The 18,177-nt window shown below is 47.6% G+C and overlaps 1 protein-coding gene and 1 pseudogene across 1 annotated transcript in view; one reads left to right on the forward strand and one right to left on the reverse strand.

The window, feature by feature from the left end:
* LOC131588452 (zinc finger protein 208-like) overlaps nucleotides 1-18,177 on the forward strand; it is a 443,404-nt pseudogene that overhangs the window by 48,070 nt on the left and 377,157 nt on the right.
* Nucleotides 1-18,177, reverse strand: part of LOC131588621 (gastrula zinc finger protein XlCGF49.1-like) — a 243,448-nt gene that overhangs the window by 13,874 nt on the left and 211,397 nt on the right. The gene's annotated exons all lie outside the window — the stretch shown is intronic.

Below are 18,177 nucleotides of genomic sequence, written 5' to 3' on the forward strand. Positions count from 1 at the left end.
TGCTGCTGTTTCTATTTCCAGCAAAATATCTTTAGATGAAGGAACAGTTTTACCTTTTTTTTTTTTTTTTTTTTTTTTTTTTTTTTTTTTCTGCTACTTATTAGTTTGTAAAGGATACAACAGATTATTGAAAGACCCCCAAGCTGTTCACCAGTCTTCACAGAAGTAATTGTGAATGCCAGTTTATTTCTATCTTTAGCACACTTTTATAGGGTTCTACAGGGTTTGCAGGCAGAGTGAGCTACTATTGGCTAACACACACAGTTTACATTTTTTCTCTTACACACAGGGATATTGTTTTGCTTTACTCTCTCTTCTGCATGAAGGTTTCAAGGACTTTAGCTCTTAATATCACGACTTATTTCAAAGGCTGGTTTGTGCATACAGGCCTTTACTAATATATAAAATATAGCAACAATAGATAACTCTCGCTTTCTTGTGTTTTAGTAATAAATTTATCTTTCCCCCCACCCCGGGGAAGCTGCAGGGTAGCATAGTCGCTCTCTTGATTAAAAGGTTCTTTTGAATTTACATACTGATTTAAAGTTTAACAAATCCAATCTTTAAACGATCCAAACTTTGGCCAATTCAAATTATATTTTCGGATCATTTTCTTTGTCTATTTAAACATACAATAATTAATCATTTTCTGCTTGTTTTTCCTCTCCGGGATTCCCATGTATCCCAAAATCATAACATCATCCTCAGTGGACTGTCCTGAGGAATGCTCCCCTCCTGAGAAACCCCCTCACGGTTCTCAGATATTCCGGGCTCCTGCGAATTCCCCTTATAATTCGCAGCCCCTGGGTTCAAGGACTTACTGTCCCTTGAACCCATCTCTGGCAGCAACCAAGCAAGAAATCGCCGGTACCAGGAGAATCTTGATCCCCCTCACTCACTCCGTGCTTCAACTTCCCCCCTCCCTCAATATTACTCTGTTGCTCTATCCCGTCTTTTGCCAACTACTCGCTTCCTGTCTAATTTCCTCTCTTTCTCAATTTCTTTTACCCCTCTTTGACTACTCATTTCTGGCTACTTCTCTTCCCAATCCCTCTTGGCTACGTACTAAAGTTCCCAACTATTTTCTCTTTTTAAAGGAAGTTGAACCTGACTCGATCACTCTCCTCCTGAGTCACTTCACTCAGCAATCAGATCGCTCCCTTCTCCCCGAGGACTTTCCCGTGGGTTTTAAGATTGGGACTCTCCCTCCCGTCCCTGCCGGGGATTTTCACTCGTTCTTCTCTTTCCCTTCCCTCCTTTCCCGGCCGGTCTCCTCGCGGAGAGCCGAAAACGCGGTACGGCCGGAGGTCTGCACTCCCTTTGTGGCTCCGGGCTGCCCAGCCCCGTCTCAGCCACTGCACACACACACACAGGCACACAGCTCCCCCCTGCCCAGCCCCGTGGGACTCACACACTCCGTTTGCCCAGCGCTTCTTGTGCACAAGACGTTTTACAGGCACCTTTATCTCTGGCCGCCACTCTACGGGAGCTCTTCTGCACGCTTCCTACAGCCAGCTTCTTCTGCTTATGCTTTATCCTAAGTGGAACTTCTATTTCCAAGGGAGCACGATCTAACCTTGGCACCACCTTGAAAAATTGGTGGGGAGCTCCTTCCCATCATTAGCCGTTCTCTCCCTAGATCGGAGTACATGGGTTTTGGCACCAAATTGTTATAAATGACTTTCAAATTTCCAAACAATCAATCTAATTAATTGATAATATACTTTAATAAATTGGATACAAAATAATAAAAGAATACAATTTAGTAAAAGAATACAATTTAGTAAGAAAGATACAATTATATATATATATATATATATATACATATATATGTGTGAATACAATTGGCCAGTGGTTACAAATGGTTAATGCATAAGCAAAACTGACCGGGGTACGGGGGGGGCTTCTCACTCCACCTCACGTACAGAACAAAGCACTTCAAGCTAAACTTATATACTGTGTGCTTACACATATTCATTAATGTTTCTCGTATGTTTCCTCCTATTTCCGATTTTTTTGACTTTACGTCACTTTCCTTCAAGGCACATGCATCATTTGTTGTTAGGGGGTCTTCAGTCTTCTTTTGGGGGTCTTTTGGTGAAGGCTTCTCCTCTTCCTCATTGTCCTTTGGATAACCTTACAGGTTTGTGTGTGCGTACTAAGGGTTGTGTTCTGTTACTCTACTAATTAGTCTGATATTTACTGGTTTTTAGGCCCAATGCTTAAAGTGGTTTTAATTTTGTCCATCTCAAGGCCGTTTTGGTCATGAGACATCACTTATCTTCTAAACTACATCCTGTACCTCAATTTTAACATGTAACATCTGCAAAGGGGTACATCTGCCTTATAACACTGATTCCATGGGTTGCTTCTAATAATAACATTCCGAATAGTTACAATTTAGTCAGCATGAATCAATTCGATTTATTACACAACCTCCCGGGCCCGCAGCGAGCCCCGAGCCCCCGCAGAACCGAGCGCGGCTCCCACCTGCGATGGCCGGGGCCGCCTCCGAGCTCCGCCGCCGCCTCACCGGGCTCCGGCCGCTGCTGCCGCCGCTGCCGGGCCCGCACAGACGCTCCGGCAATGGCGGCTCTCCTGCCCCACGGCCGCCCTGGGGGCGCCAGCGGGGCCGGGCTTGTCCCCGCTCTGCCCAATCAGCGCGCGCCAGAGCCACGAGTGACGGCAGAAGCAGCCAATGGCAGCCAGCGGCGGGCTCTGCACACGGCACGGACTCGCCTGCCTTGGGCTGAGCTCCGCCATTTCTCGTTAGCCTGGGCTGAGGAGCGGCCCCGGCGCTGGGCCCGGCCCGGGCAGGAGGCCAAGGAAGCGCCGCTGCGCTGAAGCGCCGGGAGCTCGGGGTGCCCGGGAGCTGAGGGCGCTGCGAGCTGGGGGTGAGTCCGGGATGGAGCAGGGCTATGCCGGAGCGAGGCCAAAACTCTGTGACTCTGCTTCCTGCCCCGAGCGGGGAACAGAACACACAAGGAAAGGCTCGGGGGTCTGGATGAGGGTGGGGACAGTTCAATCCTTGGTCACGGGCACAGCACACCTGATTTGGGGAAATTAATTGAATTTATTATCCAACGTGTCAGAGGAAGAAAATGAGAAATTAAGTAATTCCTCCGGAAATCCATCTTCCCCCCAGCTCTCCCTCCTTCCCGGGCTTAACTTTCTGCCCCTCTCCGTCCCCCTCCCCGCCCAGAGGCACAGGGATGGGGGTCACAGTCAGGTCATGTCAGTGCCTCCCCCTGAGGGACAGGAATCCTTGTCCTGCTGCAGCCTGGGGTCCCTGCCAGGGGCCAGAGTCCCTCAGGAGCAGGCTGCTCCAGCGGGGATCGCCAGGGGGATCCCCGAGTCCGGCCAGGAGCCACTTCCATGGCTCTGCAGGGGCTTCCCCCGGGCTCGGGGCCTCTCTCAGGCACCCCCTGCTCCGGCCCGGCCTTATTGCCCCCCTCACCCCCCCATGCAGCGAGTGCCCGGGCAGGGAGATGCACGATTTTCACGGGGCTGAATCTTGGTGTTTCTGACCTTTATTGGGCTAAATTTTGGTGATTTTTTTTTTTTTTTTGTTGGGGCAGAATATTTCTATTTTGGGGGGATATCAGATTTTTGGTGTTTTGGAAGTTTTTGATCTGTCTTTGTTAGCGTTCAGGAACACACATAATCACAGACTGGTTATATGCAGGTGCTTTATTGAAGCGCGTGGGGGAACTAGGGGTATCAGCAACCCAAATCTAGCTCCATCGTCTTTGTCCAAAGTGCACATATTTCTACAATTTCAGCTGTAGCAGTAATCACTGTAACAACCTTATCAATATTGCTTCATTAACTTTGTCCATATTGCTTCATGAGAGCTAGCTCATCCTTGTATGAACATGTCCGAATCTTATCTCTGGGTGGGTATCTTGGAGACCCCAAGTACCAGTTCCCATTACCGTAAACATTTCAGCTTGCTAGACCATCCCTAATACCAAGCATTTTTGTGGCCTACCTCTACATGATTTTAAGAAACATTTTCAGAAACATTTAACCCCATAGTAACATATTTCCCCCCTTTGAAAGTATTTCACTTTACTATAATAAGTGTAATGCTTTCACTATATACAGTCCTTTTTCTGAGATTATACTTGATGTTCATCTTGGAATCCACAGTTGTCGTAAGCGTTGTTACACTCTGGAGGACTTGGAGATGACAAATGTGGATGTGGATCTCTGTCCTGTGTCAGTGCCTTTATTATCTTCTGGTTCCAGGATACTCTTTTCTTTATCTCTCCTTTCAGAACTGCACAGATTAGCCAGATTGCTAAGAACACAATCAGTAGGATTATCAGACTCTCAAGAATAGATTTGATCCAGGAGCTCACATTCCATCCTAACCCTTTAAAAATTTTATCTGACCAACTTGTGGTCCGATCTTCCCTCTCTTCCTGTGCTTCATTTTCTATTTGTTTTAACTGATTAATGTCGTGTTCTACATCTGCAGATCCATTTGGGATGTGGATGCAGCAGTGATCAATTTGTCCTTTTAGGTACCTGCATACTCCGTGTTCTTTCAACAATAACATATCTAAAGCCAATCTGTTTTGCAGGGTCATTTTAGTCGTGGCTTGTAATTGTACATTTAGCTCTCTAAATCCCTCTTTGGTAACTCTTGCCAATCTTTCTACCTGACCTGTAAGTTTGTACAAGATCTTTCTATTGTTATAATTTGCTATTGGACCAAACAAGGATTCCAGAGCCCACTCAAGTTTTACACTACTGGAGGGTTCCTGCCATCTTTCTTTATCTTCAATTTTGTTTTCCTGAACTTCTCATCTTGTCCTTATTTGCAGAAGTTCAGCTCTCCCTTGAATGGGGACCTTTTCCAAATTGGGCATAAGGTGGGGAGGCCTAAAGTAATCTCTTTTACTTTTTCACCTACAGGCAAATGTGTTGTCCAGGTGCCATCGCTTGCTGCCCATCCAAATTGGCCTGGACTCTGAATTGTACTTGTGCTCCATATTACCTTTTGGATCACTTGTCCTGTCTTGTCATTTATTTCCCCTTGTTTATGTTTGATTCCTCTGCAGGCACATCCAATTTGCAGAGCTACCACTAGTGGTGGCATTTGTTTTATTTCTTCATCATTAGAAGTACAGTCCTAAGTTTTGTTCCATACCCACCAATTGACTTTGTCTGCCTCCATTCTACTACTGGTTGCAGTGTTCCATACCCCTGGATCTGTTTCATTTTCAGAGCCTTCCCACTTAATGCACCAAGGGCTATCTGCCATAGATTGGAATTTCTGAAGCACACTCCTTGACCATGCACTGTCCCAAGCTTCAGCCCGATCTTTTCCTTCCTGTCCTTCACACTTCCACTTCGATACTGGAATCTTTTCTTTAATAATCTTTGCTATCTTTTCATAACACCATCCATAATTCCCTAATCCCCCATCCCAGCCTAGTTTTGGTTCATACTTTCCTCCATTTTCATGACAGTCCCATCTAGATGAATACTTTGGCTTCACAGCATTTTCAAACACTGTCTTATTTTGGTACTTGTAATCTATTTGCAATACACAGCTCACATTTTCATTTTTATTCTTTTGCATTTCAGGGAATTTTGATGTTATAATTCCCCAATTTATTTGGTCTCCTGCTGCCTTTGGTATTGGCAGACAGGCAGTTATTTTGCTGCTGTTTTGCATGTTGGCAAAATCTTTCATTAATCCAATCATCCCATTTTCTGCCTGAATAGGATTAGAGACTTTTATCACTTGTGTTTCTGGCTGCACCCCCACATCCCTCTTCATTCTAAAATGAAGAGTTGTCAGCTGATCCTTTTGCATTTCACATCCCAAGGTAACATTGATTCCAACTGATGGCAGTGAAGGCCATAAAATAATCCCCATTACAGTCACCAGCAACCTAGACATTTGAAACAATCAAACCCGCTTTATCTGCAGCTTTGTTGGCCCCACAGTTTGTGCAGTCCACAGTGCAGGGGAAACCTTCTTCACTCTGGTGTAATGTATGCAGGGATCCAGTCCAGCTCCTTTGACTGCTGTCAAGGTAGTTAACAGTACCTGATAGGGTCCATTCCACCTTTCTTTTAATGGTTCTTCCTTCCAGCTTTTAACGTACACTTCATCTCCCGGGGGGATGTCATGAACTGGATTCTCAAGAGTCAGCGGCCTGTTCCACACAAGGGTGCTCCGAAGTCGAGCTCGAGCTTTTCCAAGAGACAGAACATAATTCTACACCTCTTGCTTCCCTGTAACATGTACATTTGGATTAGGTTCAGGTGATTCATATGGTTTCCCATCCAATATCTCATAAGGACTGACTGACATCCCGCTTCTAGGCTTTATCCAAATCCTCAGCAGTGCTATTGGTAAAGCTTGTGGCTGCTGCAATTTAGCCTCTTGGCATATTTTGCTGATTTGCCTCTTCAATGTCTGATTCATCCTCTCTACCTGTCCACTGGATTGGGGTCTCCATGGTGTATGGAGATGCCAAGCTATTCCCAGTAACCTGCTCACCTCCCTCACTACTGTGGCTGTGAAATGTGGGCCCCTATCTGATGATATTCCTAGAGGCACCCCAAATCTTGGAATGATTTCTTGCAGTAACCACTTGACTGTCTCCTTTGCTTGATTTGTGTGACAGGGAAGAGCTTCTGGCCATCCTGAAAATGTGTCAACCCCTACCAATAGATATTTGAATCCTCGTGTTCTTGGTAATTCTACAAAATCTATTTGCTAATAATCTCCTGGTTTTCCCTAATTGTGCCTGTTGTCTAGCCACTGGATTGTTCTTTAAGCAAATTTCACATTTTGACATTACTGATTTTGCCATTATTAACATCCATACTAAAATTAAATTTTGTTTTTACAATTTCACCGTGTCTCTGCACTCCAATGACATTCATTATGTTTAATTTGTAGAATTTCCCTCATTATCAAGGAGGCTACCACTACTTGTCCCTGTGTGGTCACATACCACCCTTCTGAATTCTTCTGTGCATTCAGTGAGCGTCCCAATTTCTCATCTTCTATTGAATATTTTGGTTCTGGGGGTAAATTGAATTGAGATACATTAGTTTTTAAAGGTATCAATGCCATTGCAGTTTGCACTTCTCGAGCAGCTTGTCGGGCTGTCCAGTCTGCTTTCTGATTTCCCTCATGAATTTTGGAGTTTCCTGATTGGTGAGCTTTACAGTGCATGATTGTTACTTGCTCAGGCTTTTATACTGCCTTTATTAATTGCAGGACTGCATCTTGATGTTTAATGTGTGTGCCTTGAGAAGACAGCAGTCCTCTTTCTTTCCACAGTACCCTGTGTACCTGCACCACTCCAAAAGCATGTTTTGAATCAGTCCAGATATTTACTTTGTTCCCTTCACTCATCTCTAATGCCCTGGTTAAAGCAACCAGTTCTGCTCGTTGGGCAGATGTGTTTGCTGGTAAGGAACAAAGCTGGATTTGAAAGGTTGGCTGTCTTTAGTGTGACATCATCCTGCCCAGTCAGGATTACCTGGGATTTCATCATCCTGCTTGGAGATAGCCAATGGCCCCCTTTTGTTCTAAAACAGTGGTCACCATGTGTGGCACATAGACATCTGTGTGTCTCCCCATCGTGAGTTTCCTGGCTTCTTGGATCAGCATCACAGTGGCTGGAACTGCCCGCAGGCATGAAGGCCATCCGGCACTCACGTTGTCAAGTTGTTTGGAAAAGCAGCCTACCAGCCTTTTCCAGCTTCCCAAATGTTGGGTCAGCACTCCCAGTGCTGGGTGTGATCTTTCATGCACAAACAGCTGAAAATCTTTGGATAGATCAGGCAATCCTAACCCCGGAGCTGTTGTCAATGCCTCCTTCAGTCTGAGGAAGGCCTCCTTCTGTGGTTTGCCCCAGGTAAGCGGTTGTGTCTTCTGGGCTTCATACAGGGGCTCTGCAATTAGTCCATAGTCCATGATCCACAGGTGGTACCACTCTGTCATCCCAAGGAAAACTCACAGCTCATGCAGGTTCTGGGATTCTGGAATGGCACAAATAGCTTGAATACGATTAGTACCCAGCTTACATTGCCCTTGTGAGATTTCACACCCCAGGTAAATCACAGTCTGTTGGGCAATTTGTGCCTTTTCCTTAGACACCTTATATCCTCCCATTCCTAGTTGATTTAAAATTTCAATTGTTACCTTTATGCAGGTTGTTTTCTCTTCTGTAGCTGTCAGTATATCATCAACATACTGTAACAGCAGGTATTGTTCTCTTGGTACTTGCCCATTCTCAGTCCAAATCTCCAGCTCCTTCACCAGCTGGCTTCCAAATAGGGTTGGACTGTTCTTGTATCCTTGTGGGAGTCGTGTCCAGGTGAGCTGGGTTTTCCTTCCATTGTCTGGTTTTCCCATTCAAAGGCAAACAGTTTCCTACTTTGTTTGTCAAGGGATATGCAGAAAAGGCATCTTTTAAATCAATTACAGTAAACCATTTCTATTTCTCTTTCACAGATGTCAACAATGTGTAAGGATTAGCTACCACTGGGTAAATATCTTTAGTTATTCCATTTATTGCTCTCAAATCCTGTACTAGTCTGTACTCACCATTTGGTTTCTTCCCTGGAAATATTGGTGTATTCAATTCTGATTCACATTCTTCTAAAATTTGGTACTTCAAAAATTTTTCAATAATCTTTACTATTCCTTGCCGTGCTTCTGGCTTTATGGGGTAGTGTTTAACCTGGACAGCTTTTGCTCCTTCTTTTCGTTCTACATGTACTGGTTGTGCCAACTTAGATTTTCCTGGTATGTCTGTTTCCCATACAGAGGGAATTACTGCATCCTCTACTTCCTGAGGGATAGCAGGGACTGGTTTTTCTTTTATCATTAAGATTTGTCCTGTCTTTGATTCAGGTATTTTCATTAAAAGCTCCCCGTTTTCAAAAGTTATCACTGCATCAAGTTTTGCTAATAAATCTCATCCTCAAAGTGGAATTGGACACTCAGGCATATTTAAAAATTCATGTGTTAACACTTGGTTTCCAAAGCACAAATCCAGGGGTTGCAGGAATGGTCGATTCTCTTCCTTCCCTGTGTCTCCAACTATTGTTGCTGTTTTGTATCCAGTTTGCCCTTTTAGATCATTTAGCACAGAATATGTAGCCCCTGTATCCACAAGAAATTTTACTTCTTTATCTCCCAATTGTATAGTTCCTAAAGGTTCTTGTGTTGGTTTTTGTTCCGATTCTAGTCAGCTGCTGTACTCCCCCAGCACCATTAATTTGGAAGCATCTTGATTCTGGCTGAACTGCTTGCCCTGGTTAAACCAATTTGGGCATTCATTTTTCCAGTGCCCCTCTTGTCTACAATAATCACATTGATTTAACCCCAATCTTGGCAAAACCCATCCCCCTCGTCCTCTGCCAAGTCCGCCCCTCCCCAGTCCACGACCACCTCTGCCGTGACCTCTGAAACCTGGATTCTCTCTTCCTTGGATCACTGCCAAAGGATTTTGCTGCTGCTTTTTACTAGCTTCCTTTTCCCTGTTATTGTATACTTTCCAAGCCACTTCACGTAATTGATTCAAATTCCTTAAATCTTCTCCTTCTAACTTCTGCAATTTTCTCCTAATATCATCCTGCGACTGCCCAAGAAAAATGAACACAAGCTGAACATTCGCTTGTTCTGTTTCTAGTTGAAGACCTGTATACTTTCTTGCTGCCTCCTTAAGCCTTTCCAAAAATGCAGCAGGGGATTCTTTCTTTTCCTGCCTTACCTCATACAATTTAGACCAATTCACAGCCTTAGGTACAGCATTCCAAACCCCTGTCTGGAGCCACTCTTGATATCTCTTCAGCCTCCGCATGTCCCCAAAGGCATTGGGATCCCACCCTGGATCCTCGGTTGGAAAGTTCTCATCTAAAGCCCCCATCACCACCCCAGTTCTGAGATCGTCTCTCACCTTCTCCTTGGCTGCTCTAAGCACCATCTCTTTCTCAGCAGAGTCCATTAAATTCTCCACTATTACTTGTATATCATCCCAATCTGGATTCTGAGTTTTCATAATCACTTTTACCACCCCTGCTACTTTATCAGGATTTTCTCTCTAAGTTCCAGCTGATTGTTTCCAAATTATCAGGTCTGCGGGTGAAAAAGGAACTTCCACAAACTCCAACCCCTCTACTCCTACTCCTTGTCTCAAGGGGGCAATCACAGTCCGCCTTTGTCTGCCCAAATCTTTTCCTGTTCTACCCAGAACCGGAGCAAGCTGTGACCGAGTCCGATGGGATAGCGGTGTCGCTGATTTATTATCATCACCCCCGCTACTGCTATCTTCCTTCCCAGCATTTTTCACATTTCCTTGTGTCACAGTTAGATTTTGATCATCTCCCGGAGAAGAAGGATCAGGTGAAGGTGGTAGAGGAGGATAAAGAGGGAAAGGTGAAGTGGGATTAGGCGAGATAGGGTTAGGTGAAATAGGATTGGGTGAAGTGGAGGCAGACAAAACAAAATCGGGTTCTTTTGGTTCTGCTGAAACCACTTGTAAATCAACATCCCTCTCTTTCCCCCGACACAAACTTTCTTTTAATGCCAGGTGCTCTAAACAACTTTTTCCTTTTACACAAAGCTCACATTTATCACTCACACGTGCCTTAACTGCCATCAGTCCACACTCAGCCTGCCATTCTGGTTTGTCTCGCAAATAGGAAAACAAATCAACGTACGGAACTTCATCCCACTTTCCCTCTGGCTTACAGAACAACATCAACTGTAAAATGGTGTTGTACTGCAAAGATCCATTTCTCGGCCACTTTTCCCCACTGTCCAGATCATATCCTGGCCACCATGTATTACAATAATCAATCAACTTTACGTAAATCCTGCCCAAAGTTTCCCTGTTTCCAATGTGCTAATAAGCACCCCAAAGGAGAAGTACATGGTACAGGGGCATTGCCACCTCAAATCCCTTTAAGCTTCTCCATGTTACAGTTACAATGCACCACACACCACTGCTGCCCAACCTGCAACGCTTTCACACTTGTCTGACAGACGGCGCCTGGGCAATACCAGAAATTCCTCCAGACCAACCGTGCGAAGCTTTGGCTGCGTCTTCTCGGCAGGCACCAGAGCAGAGTGAAAAGCACCTTACCTCTCTCAGAGGGATGTTGTGAGCGGCGGGGACGGTCGCAGCCGGATGGGCTTCTGGAGAATGCATGGCTCTGTGAAGTGTTTGTTCTTCTGGAAGTTCAGGAATGTGTTGGGACTTGGTCTGAGCAGCAGTCCTTGTCAATTAGTAACATTTTCTGAAACTGGTCATTTCTCCCATTGTTGCCTTATGTACAAGTCCCTGGCCCCATCTCAAAGCAGATTCACTCATTGCCTCTGTTTTTTCTTCCTGGGTGTTCTTTGGTTTTGGGATTGCTCTCAGTGCCCTCATTCTCTGTCCTTTTGTAGCCGTTTGTGGCTCAGGAGGCCTGGCTGCCACCTGCATCCCCTTGCTCAGCTGCTGAATGAGCTGCACTCAGCAAGGTGTGGTGCATGGTAAAAAGATGAGAGTTGCTGTAGCACATGAGAGGAGAAACAGCATTTGTTTAACCCACGGTCTGTGAGGGAACCATAAAACTGTGTCCCCTTCCCATCCTTTCCACGTTTGAACAAGTACATGAGCTGCTTTGCTATTTCCTTTTTGTCGTGGTTTTGAACCAGTAATTAACAAAAAGGGGAAAAAATGAATTATTTATTTCTTGCTGTGAGATATGGATTAAAACAAGAGCAAACCAGGCATAAAACTTAAAAGGAATAAAGAAAGTTTATTGACAAACTACAAGAATAAGAACACCAGAGTAAACTTTTAGAAAAACCTTTTCATTTCTCACTGCCTACCATTTTTTTGTTCACATGACAACAGAGATAAAAACTTTATAATTTTGATGGTTTAAATAATCTCAATTTTTTCTACAGTCTTTCCATCAGTTTCTGTAAAGAAACAGAAGTTCCTTTCTGTTAATTTATGGAGTTTCTCACAAGAAAGCTATTTTTGTTATAGTTTTCTGTTTCCTTGATATCAGCTGCCCAGAGCTGCTGTTATCAAAGCCCACTCCTCCCATTCCACATCACTCTGAAATGTGTTATGGGTCATGATGTTTAGGGATAGTATTTTTAAGGATAAGTTAGTCAAAGGCAAAAAGTATTCTTCATCTGTTTCTGTGAGCCTCACCAGAAAACACTTTTCTCATTGCCTCGCAAGGCCTCAAATCTCTTAGCACTTCACTATACCACAATTACTCGACTCTTTACCCAAATTTACACTTTGAACACTCCATTCCTCCCCATACTCCATCATGAATTAAAGGAGTTCCCCTCAGGACCCCACTGTCCATCCCCATAGTTCCAACAGAAAGACACCTCAGCTCAACCAAAGCATCTTCTTAATTCTCCACCTTTCCTGATGCCCCTTTTCCTTCTTGCCACTAATAGTTTATAAAGTCTCTCTTCATGATAATCACTCTCCCTTTCTCTCTCTGGACAAAAAGACCAATCTGCAAGTCTCATCTGGATAAGAAAGAGTTAAAATCTTGCCCAAGCTTCTGTAGATGGTTCGGCGATCTCTGCTGAACAGGAGCTGGAGCTGTCTGTGATAGAAAGTTCCTCATAGCTGCTGTAGAGAGTGCAGTCGGTGTCTCTGCTTGCTGCAGGCCCAGAGCTCCTCTTCTTCTTCACTCGACAGTTTTCTGGTAAATTCCATCACGGCAAAACCTGCAGCCAAGCCAGGAACCGGCCTGGCCCGGCTTGGCTCAGAGCAAGCTCCCGCAGGCCCCATCTCCGGGCCGGGAGAACGGCAGGCCCAGCCCGGCCCCCGCCCGGCCACGTGGCTGGGCAGAGAGCGAGAGGCCGAAGCTCTGCTACCTTTCACAGCCAGAAAAACAAAGAGAACCACAGAGTTCTGGTTGTACACTTTAAGGTGGGGTTCACAAGTTGATTCTACTTTTCAATGGCTAAAACTGCTGTCAATTCTCAGCAATGACCGATAATTGGTCATGAGAAAAGACTCCCGGCAGTCCCCAGCAACTTTAACTTTCTTAAAGGTAAAGTAACCCCATGACAGATGCTGTGGGACTGGGGGGGAAGAGGGAGCCAGCAGTGGGTGCTGGGCCTGGGGGCAGGAGGAGAAGGGAAGGAGAAGCAGAGTTGAAGAACAAAATGGTGAAAGGCTGCACGTGGGAGGAGAAGGTTGGATTGTGCAACAAGAGAAATAGTAGGAGGAAGAGGAGTGTGAGGAACGGTAGGGCCACAGGAGGAGGAGCAGGAAGAGGAAGCAGGAGAAAGTTCCACCCTCCCTGTATGTGCAGTCCCAGGAGTGTTGCCATGCAGGAGACTGGGGAGGGGGCTCCACGATTTTGATGGGGCTGAATCTTGGTGTTTCTGAACTTTATTGGGCTAAATGTTGGTGCTTTGTTTTTTTTGCAGGGGCTGAATCTTTGTATTCTGGAGGGGTTTTGCCTGAATTTGGTGTTTGGGTAGTTTTTCATCATTGTTTTGATGTTTGGGCTGAATCTTGGTCCTTTGCTTTGTTACAGACACAAGATGCCCAATGAATTTCTGAGATGAATTTGGGCAAGGAGGAACCCTCAGCCCAAGGCGCTCTCCTCTCTTTTTTTCCTCCTAACCAGGAATTTTCCTTTCCAAACTATCCAAATGGAAGAGGAGGAGGAAAAGCCCCGGAGATGCCGCACAAGGAGGGGCTGCAAACCCAGTCCAGGGAGCTGCAGAGAGGAAAGATCCCCCCAGTGCCAGGAACACGGCCAGAGATCCAGCCGGAGCTCAGAGCTGGGGGAGAAGCCCCACAAGTGCTTGGAATGTGGGAAGGGCTTCAGAAAGAGCTCCCACCTGATCCTACACCAGAGGATCCACACTGGGGAAAAGCCCTACGAGTGTGGGGAATGTGGGAGGAGCTTCAGCCGGAGCTCCAGCCTGAGGAATCACCAGAGGATCCACACGGGGGAAAAGCCCTATGAGTGTGGAAAATGTGGGAAGAGCTTCAGAGATGTCTCTGGCCTGATGAGACACCAGGTGATCCACACAGGGGAACGGCCCTACACCTGCTTGGAATGTGGGAAGAGCTTTGGGTGGAGCTCCTACCTGAGGGACCACCAGCTCATCCACACTGGGGAGAGGCCCTACGAGTGTCCCGAGTGTGGGAAGAGGTTTCAGCGCAGCTCCGATGTCCTCGTACACGAGCGGATTCACACAGAGGAGAGGCCCTTTCGCTGCCCCGACTGCGGGAAGGGCTTCAAGCAAAACTCCAACCTCACCGTCCACCGGCGCATCCACAGTGGGGAGAGGCCCTACGAGTGTCCCCAGTGTGGGAAGAGCTTCTCAAGGAGCTCTCATTTGACCCGACACCAACGGAGGCACCATTAAGGGAAGCCCTGCGAGTGCCCCGAGTGCAGGAAGAGCTTCGTGCGCTGCTCCAGCTCCATCCCCCATGGGAGGATCGGCGTTGGATGATCCCCAGTGACCCCCGTTGGGCAGAGCCCTGGTGATCCGTGGTCCTGGTGATCCGTGTTGGGAAGACACCTGGCTGGGAGGCTCCACATCTTCCTGGCTCCCTGTGGGCACCTGGATGAAAGCAAGGGAATCAAAGTCCATCAGGACACAGACCAACAATGGGAATTCCTTGAGGAGATTGGATTTGTTGACGTTCAATCATAGAGAACCTTTCCTCACTGCCTCAGGAGCTGTGTGGGCAGAGAAAAGGGGGTGACACAGGGCTTGGGGGCCCTGAGGGAAGACACACACACTCTAGGGGAGGGGATATCTGAACCTAGGGACCCCCTCTCACATTCTTCCTCAGGTAGAAGCCAAGCCCCAGTGCCAGGAAGACAAAACGCAACAAGGAGCCCCCGATCCCCGTCATCATCTTGCTGCAGGTGACATTTCACTGCATCCCTGAGGGGTCTGCAGATGTCAGGACCCCCAAAACCTCTCACTGAACTCTCAGGTACCTCAAAGTACCCTCCCAGTCTCCCCTAGACCACCCAGGACCCTCTGAAACCTTCTTTGAAGTCACTAATTTTAGAAAATTAAGAATTAGAGAAAAGTTAGAGATCTTAGCTAGAGATAGGCCTTACTGGAACTACAGTTAATGATTGAGAAGCAGGCTTTGAGATAATGAATCTCAGACTGAGGTAAAAAATTTGTTTTCATTGTATGTTTGTTCAGCTGTGCTTATAATGAGAGAAGAGAAACTGATAAACAGGTTCAGGAAGATCACAGACCTTACATCTGGAAACCCATTTAAATGTCACAAGGGAGGAAATTGGAGTTGTACCAAATGTCATTTGTAATGTCAACCATTGTAAAGGTCATTGTAAAGGATCAGTGAGGAAGAGCAATTTTTTTTCATCTCTTGATGACTCCTCACCAAAACGACCCCCACCTCAAATTATGAAGCCAACCAGGCAGAAGTTATGACATTTTAAAATCATTACAGTGCATTTTAATCCAAAGTGGGGAATGGGAAGTGTTAGCATTATGCACATGTATTAGTATTTTGGATATTTAAGACTTTTGTAAATAAATAGACACTGGAACCTTTTGTCAACTTGCAGTGTGTATTAAGGGGTGACTCCTGCACTCGCCCAGTGCTGTGATTAAACATCCACTTTGTAACTTTAAACTGTTGGAGAGGTTTTTTGTCCATTAACAGATTGATGTTGATACTGGATCAATATTGCTATTTTGGTAAATCACTGCCAGTCTCTTCCCAGCCTCCCCAGCACCCACCAGAGCCCCTCCTGTTCCTCTCAGGATCCCACAGCCCCCTCCCAATTTCTCCCCACTGCCCCAGGACCCCCAGACCCTCTCCCAGTCCCTTCCAGGCCCACCAGGACTCATCAAGACTCCTCCCAGTCTCTTCCCAGCACAACCAACCTCATCCCAATCCCTGCTTTCCAATCCCCAATCTCCTTCCAGCTCCTCCAGGCTCACTCAAATCCCTCCCAGTGACACCCAGCACCCCCAGACTCCCTCCCAGGGTCCACCAGGACCTCCAGAACCCCATCCCACCCTCCCCAACATCCTTCAAACCCCTTCCCAGCCATCCTAAGCACCTCAATCCCTTCCCCAGTTTAAACCAGTCTATCTGTAACTCCCTCCCAGTTCCTCCCAGCACACCCCAATCCCCCTCTGGTCCCCCCCAGTGCCTCCCCCGCTGCCCCCGGCGCTGTGGGGGCCGGGCCGTGCCCCAGTGCCGGCTCAGGGGGTGCTCCAGGCTGACGTGCTCCACCTGGCAGCTGGAGCTGAGCCCGCATTGCCGGGGGCGGTTTCCAGCAGCACCAGGAGCTGCTGGCTCCAGTCCCCGCTGGGGAGCACGGCAGTGGCCAGCACGTGGCCCGAGAGCTGCTGCTGGCCCTGGGAGCAGCTCAGCTGGATGTGGGCAGGGGAGAAATCCATCAGGGAGCAGAGCAGGCGGCCGGGGCCGGGCTGGGAGCTGGAGGGCACCAGCGAGATGGACACGATGGGGGCACTGGGGGAGAGCAGAGACAGACTGGGATCAGCTGGAAGGGAACTGGGATAGATGGGTGAGGAGTGGTGTGGCATTGGGAGGGACTGGGAATGGACTGGGAGGGACTGGGGTGACACTGAAAGAGATGAGAGTGGACACTGGGAGACAGGAAGAGGGTTTGTAGGTCTGGGAGTGAAGTGGGAATGAACTCGGAATAGTCTGGGAATGGGCTAAAAAGTAGTGGTGGTGACTCTGGGGCCTCAGGGCGGGACTGTGGTGGCACTGGGCGGGACTGTGGTGGCACTGGGAGGGACTGTGGTGGCACTGGGAGGGACTGTGGTGGCACTGGGAGGGACTGGGAATGAAGTGCGCGGCACTGGGAGGCCGAGTCCAGTGCGGGGCTCTCGGCTCTGTGGATCTGCCCGGCAACTGATGAGTCATCAGAGAGACGCGCTCTGATTGGCTGAGGGGCGAGGGGATCCACGAGAGGCGAGATGGACCAGGGGGGCATTTGGGGTGACGGGGATGGACTGGGAGAGCCACGGGAGCCACTAGGAGGTCTCAGGGATGGGCACAAGGAAGGCTGAGGGCTCTGGGATGATTCCCAGGGAGGTTTGGAGGGACCTCTCCCTGCCCTTGTCCCGAACCACGAGGACTTGGATTTGTTTCAGTTCAGTGGAATTCATGGTGATTTGGGAGGAACTGGAGCAAAGCAGCTGGAAAGCACAGTGGGCTTGACAGGGACTGAACCAGGGCAGGAGTTGGGGCTGCCTCGAGTGAGCTCTCACAGTGTGAACCTTCATGGGGTCTTTCTAAGGGAATTTTGTTGAAGTTTGACATTCATTATTAAAAAGCAGAGTCACAAGTGGAGCTCCGCTTTCAGCTTGAAATGAGGGGATGGAACGTGGGCACTGGGACTTCCGTAACCTCAAGTTGTTCCTTGATACTGGACACTTTAGCTTTGGCAATCTGAAGCCCTTCAGCAGCAATGTCTCTGCCACCCCCTGGTTTCTGGCTCAGACCCAGCTCAGAGCTTGGACAAGGTCTGGGCTTTGTCCTCTTGAGCTTCAGGAGCCTCCCGGGAAGCACCAGCCCTCCCCAGCCCACCCTTGGTAGGACTTTTTCTTTTCTCTCTCCTGACGATTTTATCCCCAAAACTGCCGTGGGAACGTTGTATCCAAGCACATCCTCCAGCGCTGCACTTTCCTCCTGTGAATTCCCTGTGCAGGGAATGTGTCTGTGCTTTTCCCTGCTCTGTTGACTGACAAACAAACCTGAGCCCGTGGGACTGTCAGAGCTCCTTCATGCAATGAAATCAGGTTGTGTTGATCATGGCATGTTCTGGAGGAGCTTTTCTTGGTGTGTCTTGTGCTGCTGGAAATGACACAAGAGCCAGGAGGGAACAGAAGCTGCTGCTGCCCGTTGGCTCAGGGCCAGGGAACCAAGTTGTGCTCCCGTGCAGTTGGGCCCTGCTGGAAGCAGAGCCGCCTTTCCCTTGAGCAGCTCAAGCTTGTGACAGCTCCAAACAGGAAACCTCAGCAGAAAACTCTTCCTCCAAACTCAGCTGCTTTCCCTCCTGCAGCTGTTTGGGAAAGAGCCTCAAAGCACAGACTCTGCTGGGAGCCATTGGTGCATTTCCTCCCTCCCGGCAGCAGCAGCAGCTCCTGAGCCCTTCACGGGCTCCTGT

The sequence above is a fragment of the Poecile atricapillus genome, chromosome 26 (assembly GCF_030490865.1).
Source record: "Poecile atricapillus isolate bPoeAtr1 chromosome 26, bPoeAtr1.hap1, whole genome shotgun sequence".
Classification (NCBI taxonomy): Eukaryota; Metazoa; Chordata; class Aves; order Passeriformes; family Paridae; genus Poecile; species Poecile atricapillus.